We start from the raw sequence: 8715 nt of genomic DNA on the forward strand, positions 1-8715 counted from the left end.
ACCTGACTGACCTGCCGTTGTACTCCTTTTCTGAATTTTATACAATTCACAATAGTTTAATATAGTTAAAATTATATTGCATTAGATTTATTTAGATAATAATGTAAAGTATATTTAGTAAACTTAACTGTTTACTTTCTTAATCATGTGACGCCATTCATGTACACCATGTTTAACAACTGAATAAAAATTTTTCAGATAAACCAAACTTAACTACAATAGTGGAGGCAATCTTGGAGTAACCGGTTTCAGGTGGAACTTCCAAATACATCACCAATCGCTGTTTCTTTTTTCTAGACCACACTGTAGCAACCTTGGCGACAAACTCTAAACAATTTGGTAACATTATTGGCCACACGTCGTCGATCCTCCTGTATGAGATTAATTAAATCCAATTTTAAAAGATGCTCAAATTATTTAGTGATTTCATAAACTCTTTGACATAGAAAAAAAATATGGTTAGATTTCCCCTCTTCTACAAGATTCTCTGCTTATTTCACCGTTTCTCCCCGGTGTGTTAAATTCCTGGCTTGTTCCCGGTTTCCTGATCAGGTGACTGCCTTGTTGGGATGTTATGTTGTGGTGTTCGTCCCCTCTGACCACCTAAATCCTCTTAATCCACCGCTGGTTAAACCCATTCCTTAAATCTGGTTGAGACCAATGCAGTAGATTGCTGTATCAAAAGCTGCTTATTCTTCATGCTTCTTCAGGAGCTAAATACAATTATTCATAACTCTACTTGAAGGTGAGATATCTTGTGAAAATCTCAGCCTACAAACATGAAGGGATAATCAAAGACTCAAAACTTGTCTGGAAAGTTAAAGGTCTTAGTGATACAAGATCTCAGGCCAACAGAATCACAATTAATATCACGGAAATTGGGCATTTGAATAAAAAGTCACCGCTAAAACTACTCTGATGAAGCTTTTAAAATAAATAAGATGAGATCTTCAATTGGTTTTCCAAACTATATAAATTGGACTGGGATGTTTGTATGCACTACTATATCAAAGTGTTCTGCAGAAAGATCACTATTCCATCTCAGAAGAATTAAGAACTATTCTGGAAAAAGATCGACTAAAGAAAGATTTTGTTAACTTGCAGTTTTAAATATTGAAGAACTTCTGAATTCTTTAGATTTATGAAATATTATTGATACTTTTCGAGGAGAAAAATGTAAATAGACCTAATTCAATAAACAAAACTTTTTATGCTGACATTCAATTTGTTCATGTAAATTAATGTTCTGTAAAGATAGTGTTGTTTTACAGCAATAGCCACCATTTTATTTAATATTTTGTAAAGAAACTGAAGTGATTGAAGAAACTTGAAGATTCATTGTCTTGGTGATCTAAAAACCATAGCTTTGGTATATCTAATTGAAAAGTATTTGATGTTGAAATGAAGTAGATAGTCAGACCTTCACTGTCTGTTCACCAAAGCCCCACAGATACTTTAGCCTAGTAGGAGACCTCAATGTAAATATTTTGGAGTTACATAAGACCAATGTAAACCACTTTTTAAATGTACTTAGATCTGTAAACTTGTATTCCACTAATGAAAAACCAACTAGGGGTATGGCTTGCCTGACAACATTTATTGTAATCTTGATAAAACGTCTTTTAGCAGTACATTGTTAGAACAAAATATAATTTCTGATCATGCTGGTGTGTGGTTAGTTTTTTTAGTCTCAAAAAATATACCAGTAAGTTTAATGTTGTAGGCCTACAGGAAGTACGTCAGAAGCGAAATCTTAATCAAAGTAACCTTAGGGAAACTAAAAACTTGCCTTAATAATGTTGACTGGTTTAATTTAGGTCTATGTAATAATATAGGTATTGATGTTTGTTTTCATTGTTTGTTGATGTATTTAAGTCCATTATTTTAATATTTGTTGTCCTTTTATCACTGTACCTGCAAAACCTAAATGTAAACTTAAAACCTGGTATACTCCTCAACTTAAGGATATGAGAGCTTATCTTTTAGTATTATATGACAGATGGAAACTAAGCTTAAATGCTAGAGACAAGATTATTTTTAATAACTTCAAAAAACATTACAATCTAGAAATTAATAAAGGCGAAAAAGATTGCTAATGACAATATGATTACAAATGCAAAGAATAAATGTAAAAACAGCATGGAGAGTTGTAAAAAATGAATCTGGTAATCTGAATGGGCCTAGTAATAATATTGTACCTGTAACACCTGATGTCTTCATTAAGTTTTTTGTCAACCCTAGTTGTAATAGTGTAAATTCAATTGTTAATGACGATGCCAGCAACATATCATATTTTGGTCTCTTAAAGAACTATCCTCGCCCTGTTAGTGTTATTTGAACATGATTTCAAATGGAATATAATTGACTGTGATACTGTTATTTCTGTTGTTTTCCAAAATGAGCTGTTCACGTAGTGAAGACTTATATGGAATGTCCAACTTTGTTTTAAAAAATATTATAGATGTAATAATTGTACCTCTTACTTATATAATTAATTGTATGTTAGTTGAGGGTCAGTTTCCTAGCTGTTTAAAATTTTCTAAGGTTACCCCTATATTTAAGAAAGGAGACAAGAAATTTACCAGAGAACTACCGTCCTAATTACAATATTCCCGATAATTAGTAAAATAATAGAATCCTGTTTAATTAAGGCAACTTTTTTCAGTATTTTACATCAAACAATTTGATCTATCCTTATCAATTTGGCTTTAGACCAAAATCACTCCACTGTAATGGGTGTTGAAGCAATTATTGATGTTGTATTGAATTGTTTTTTGAAAATAAGCTGGTGGCTGGAACTGCACTGATCGATTTGAGCAAGGCTTTTTGACACTGTCAATCACTCTATTTTATGTAAAAAAACTTGAATTTTATGGAATAAGGAATTTGGAATTACAATTAATTGAAAGTTATCTAAAAGACAGAGAACAAAAGGTTTAGTTAATAACCGTTCCTCAGAATTCTTAAGTGTAGTTTCAGGGTACCGCGAGGGTCTGTTTTGAGACCCTTTTTATTTTTAGTATTTATTAATGATTTTAGTATAAATGTATACCATGTTTTTAAATGTTATAACGCAGATGATACAACCTTGTTATGTTATAATACCGATCCTATTAATGTTAAAACCCAGCTTACAGATTCTCTAGAACAAGCCAAAATCTGGTTCTCTGTAAATAACCTAATGATTATTGAAACTAAGACTGAACATATACTATTCTCACTAAAACATAATAATTATAGACATTTTGTATGATCCTTATTTTTATCCTGTCAAGCTGTTGGGTATTTATCTTGACAACTAAACTGAGCTGGGATGCACATGTTAAACTATCTTTGCAAAAAACTATCTAGAGTAACTTGTTTTCTTAAGAAAGTTAAGATCATGTGTCAGCTTGGAAACTTTGTTAATGGTCTACTCTGGTCTGTTTCATTCGCAACTCAACTATGGTTGTAAGACTCTGGGGTAACTCAAGTGCAGCCAAAAAAGCTTTTGTTTGGCAAAAAAAGGCAATAAGAGCTATCACTGGTTTATCAGCTTCTGACTCTTGTAGAGCAACTTTTCCTGATCTCAACATCATGACATTGAGTTGCATGTATATATAAAGTAATCTGCTACATGTTAAAGAAAATTAGGTATGTTTTAATAACCACAGTTTTTATCATAATTATGAGACCAGACAATGCCCTTAATTTAGTGACCCCAAATGTTAGGTTGGACAAGACTCATAAAAATTTTAAATTTCAACAGTACATATTGTTTAACAAGTTACCATTAGCAGTAAGGCAATTACCTTGTAATAAGTACAAAAGTGTGATATGTAGTTGGTTAAGAAGAAAATGCTTTTATACCACTGAAGAATATTTTAACTGTGATTTTAATGATCTAAGAATTTAAATGTTGTTGTAAATTTTTAATATACAATTTATGGTTGTAACATTATGACTTAGCTGTATTAACTTGACGAAGCTTATTGTAATTTGTGTTACTTAATAGCCAATAAAGAATCTGAATCTGTTAGGATGTTGTCCAGTGTTGGATTGGTTGAGGGGTTGGGTGTGGGGGAGGCAAAAGAGTCAATTGCGTAGAAGCAGCAAATGTCTAAACAGATTTCAGGTAGTCCAATGATCAGGTAATCCACCGCTGATTCAGGAGTTCCAATGAGAAATAATTTTGTATAGTACGTTAAACTGAATGCAAATTAAATTGATTTCAATTCATGACTTCCCTTCACTGAAAGGTTCCAAAGGACAGAGTAATCCAATAAGTGTATTAGACATTGAAGTTTTTATTCTGTCAAGTAAAATTGGAACAATTAATGTCAAGTAAATAGTAAGTTAATTCAATTATGTTATTTATGACTTTCTACAACAAAAATGTAAGTTTCATTAAGAAAAGTTTGGCAAAACAATGTGTGTATTTTTAATTGCCAGATCAAACATGATCAGGTCATTTGGTTGTTGTTATTCATAAAATCTTGAAGGAACTTGACCAAGGTTGGTGGACTTATGCCAGTTTTAATGAGGTAAAAAAAATTAAATTAAGTAATTCTTAGTAAAAAATATCAATATTGTGGATTAATATTCAATGTGAAATTCCAAGAATTAAAACTAAAGTTACACATCTGTAAAGTAAATCAAAATGTTAAGTATTGAATACTCAACGATCTTTTTTAAATCTGAACACCATAAGCATGATCTAATCACGCTATTTGTAGTAAAGAGATTTTGGTAGTGTCTTTCATGTGTCCGCTCCCACTCGAGATATAAATCTGAGGTATTTGGGGCCATTACGTCACTACAGACAGATTACCCATGGTACACTGATAGTCATATTTTCTGTGATTACCTTAGTCGGCACTAGGTATCTGGTGCGGCGCCAGCTAGACTCTTGTGAAACTCTGATTGGCAAAACTCAGTCAAAATTTAGACCTTTGATGTCTACAAATCAAAAGATTATTAGCTCCAATTTAAAGATAGCGTTGTAATAATAGATTAACTACTAGTACCTGCGAGTCTTGCTCGAATATCGTAAAACGTTTTAAGTACAAAATTTATTAAAGACAAGATTTAAAACCAAGTATTCTGCAAATAAAGATGGGTGCTAATCTAGATATTCATAGTAATTATGTATTGTCAAGTATCTATAGGTGTTTACAAACATTGATATACCGGGTATCCCACGAAGAGGTTGAAATGTTTGATTTTATATTATTTGCCCATTTATGCACTGAACATTTTCTAACTTTACAAAATTCATGTAACAGGTTTTAAAAATATTCTGTGAACATTTCAGCTCTCTAGCAATTGTTGAAACAAAATGGTAGCATTTTGAAAAACTATACTTTAAAAATAGTATTTTTGGTTTTGTAAAATTATTTATTGTCATATTCTACAGAAATAAAGCATTTCAATCAAAAAATTAGAACATAGCCTGTTAAAAAACTTAAAATTACAATCCACAATTATTCAAACTGTAATCCATCCACAGCGACACACTGACAACAGCATTTAACAAATGAATCCTAAATGACATGGCTGTTGTATTGGTCATGATTAGCCAATTTTTGAGATTGGCCACCCCGATCCCCAGATTTAACTGTGTGTGATTTCTTTCTATGGGGTTACTTAAAGGAACAAGTTTATACTTGTGGCTTCAATAATGATGTGGAATTAAAACAATCAATTGAAGAGGACCTTCTTCGGATACCGCAGAATTTCTTTGTAAGAGCTTACTTACAATTCATTTTTTAAGCGCTGTTATCAATTTTTTTATTGAAATCTTTTATTTCTTTAGAAAATGACAAACAATAAATAGTTTTACAAACCCAAAAATACTGTTTTTAAAGTATAGTATTTCAAAATGCCACTATTTTGTTTTAACAATAAATTGCTAGAGAGCTGAAATTTTCACAGATTATTTTAAAAACCTATTTAATGAATTTTGTAGAGTTTGAAAATGTTTGGTGCATAAATGGGCAAGTAATATAAAATCATTAAATCTCTTCGTAGGACACCCGGTAATTCATATAACAGCGATAGGCTTTTTCATACATCTAACTAGCTTTTTCAGTTTTTAACAGAAAATAAATAATTTCTTATTTTAAAAAGATAAAGGTAAAATGTTTGCTAAAGAATCCACCAATATGTTAGGTTAGAAAAGGTACAATGATTTGGAAGCTTTTACAGCTGATCGGTCCAGAGTGGACTAGGCCATGATGCAGTTGGCTGGGAGGGGACCACAAGATAAGTTATTGAGACCTTGAGAATTTAATTTATTGGCTGAGTGTTAGGAAAGCCTATCACTCATGAGAACTTGAAAAATGTTATTTCTGTCTGTCTGTCTGCACGATATCTCACAAACGAACTGACCTTGACTTGAAATTTTGCATGAAGCATCGCTTTTATGTTAGTAACACTAAAATTGATGATAGTGCATGTCTCTCCATGATGTTTGGCAAAACATTTACAAATATGTTTACATTGGTCCGTTGCTTAACAAATTGGTATAAATAGCGTCAGTCCAAAATTCTTATTCAAATATTATTAAAGAATTAATTAATTTAGAGTAAAATGCAATTTAAATTGTGATGGATTCAGAGAACTTTTCTATATGTAACTATAATGATTTTTTAACCATAACAATTATGATTTTACATAAAAATGTTTGATTTTTCTCTAAAAGATTTATTTTCAAAAAGGCTCTAGCAATTTTTATAAAATTCCACAATTTGTAACTAATGAAATGTTAAAAATTGTAAAAAATAACATCTGGATACAAATTATTAAAACATATAGAATTTGGAATTTAATTTTGTTTATGTATAAAAACACCTCAATCTAGAAATAGAAAAAAGTCATATAGGGTGGAAATGGTGAAACATAATGTTTAATGTTCAAAGAGAAAAATTATGTGTAATATTTTAATCCAGATTTGTTTATTTAATGGTAATGGTTTATTAATAATCGTGCAACCAAAAAGTTTATTACCATTTATTAATAATGGATCTGAAGCTAAAATCTAAAACATTTACAGTTTTACGGCTGTAAGTAATTAAAAATTACAATTTTTGTATAATTACAGGTCTCAAAGGTGACAATACAATATACTGTAGACTGGTTTCATACTATCCAGAATTGTTACAACAAATAAATATTTCATATTTAAAATACACTGAAACAGATGTACATACAATGAAGGAGGAGGAGCTCTTCTTATTGGAAATATCAATTTTCTTTTATAAAATAATAGAAAATAGATGTAATACGTTTTAATAGGTAAAATATATATTAAAAACACAAGAAAAAAATTTTTTACTCCACAATATCTGGCGAACATACGACATTATTAAAAGTAAATGTTATAAACTTTTCATAAATTTCCTAAAAGCGCTCATAACACAATTATTTTAGTTTCAGTGTTCAAACCATTCACTAATTTGTATTTTTTATGGCTTGTTCTATTTTTAACCAATAATAATTTTTTATCAACTGTAATTAAATTTTTCACCATCTTTAAACACACTGAACTTTTATTTTAGGCAATTCATGATTTGGTTTGGTTTAAAAAAATTGTTAGCTTTAAAAATATAAAAATTGTTAGGGATATATTTATCAATTAAAATTACATGTAAATTATCATAAGATCTTCTTTGTGGCTTATTTTATGGTTTCAATTGAATTCTACTTAGGATTTAAATTTCACTCGACTTACGAACAAGGTTAATCGCTTGACATCCGACTTTGGGTCCGGCTTAGGTGCCAGACAATATCCTGGCTCGTCAAACAATTCCCAAAGGACCAATGTTTACTTTTACATTTTGATATAGACAGTAGAGATGGAATTTCACACCAAACTTCAACCCCCTAATTTAATTTATTTGAGAGTTACTGTGTATTAAGATGTACATAAACAAAGACAGAAATCTGATTTGTTTATGAACTGGTGGGAGAGAATCCGCAACATGCTCAGCCGATGAAAGTTCATAATGGCTAATTGTAAGTTTATAAATGTATCATAATGGCATAACCCTATATTTTTCAATTAATAAATTCACTGTAACATTTCTTTCTACATCTTCTGCACACATGCATACACAAACAGAATTCACTTTGGTCTGAAAATAATTTAAAACTGCATTTTTGAGTAACAAACCAAATGACTTTTAGGTGTCAAAAGGTATTCTTCTTTGTTAAGAGCTCTATCCTTAACATAAAGATAAAAAGGTTTGTTAATAGAAATTTTCAAAGTACCATAAATGAGGTCCATTCTCTGTTCATCCCATTTTTCACGAGTAATACCAGTCAAATATCACAATAAAAAAGGCCTATAGCAATTTGCTTACTACGAAAAACGTTGCATGTTAAGCTAAAATGTTCAAGCTCTTTATGAAACCATGAAATTAACTTCAACACACGTGTTCTTATGCTCTGCTTGTTAACTAATTTGTTTATTCTGTATTTTTCTCATTGCCAATATAGTTAATTTTAAGAACAATGTAACCAGGCCACTTCCTTTACAGGCAGAAATCTTTAATTTATTTTGGACCATATTCATAATTTATTTTATTAAAACTCCTAAAAATGTATCCGTATTGGTTAGATTTTTTTTATTTAAGGCTGGTGCTTTTGATCTTGTGTGCATATACACATAAACATAAATTTTACAAAAACCGTTTTATCTTGGGTGATACTAAATTTTACATTTTCTCTGAAAAC

Source organism: Homalodisca vitripennis, chromosome 1 (genome assembly GCF_021130785.1).
Source record: "Homalodisca vitripennis isolate AUS2020 chromosome 1, UT_GWSS_2.1, whole genome shotgun sequence".
In the NCBI taxonomy this organism is placed as follows: Eukaryota; Metazoa; Arthropoda; class Insecta; order Hemiptera; family Cicadellidae; genus Homalodisca; species Homalodisca vitripennis.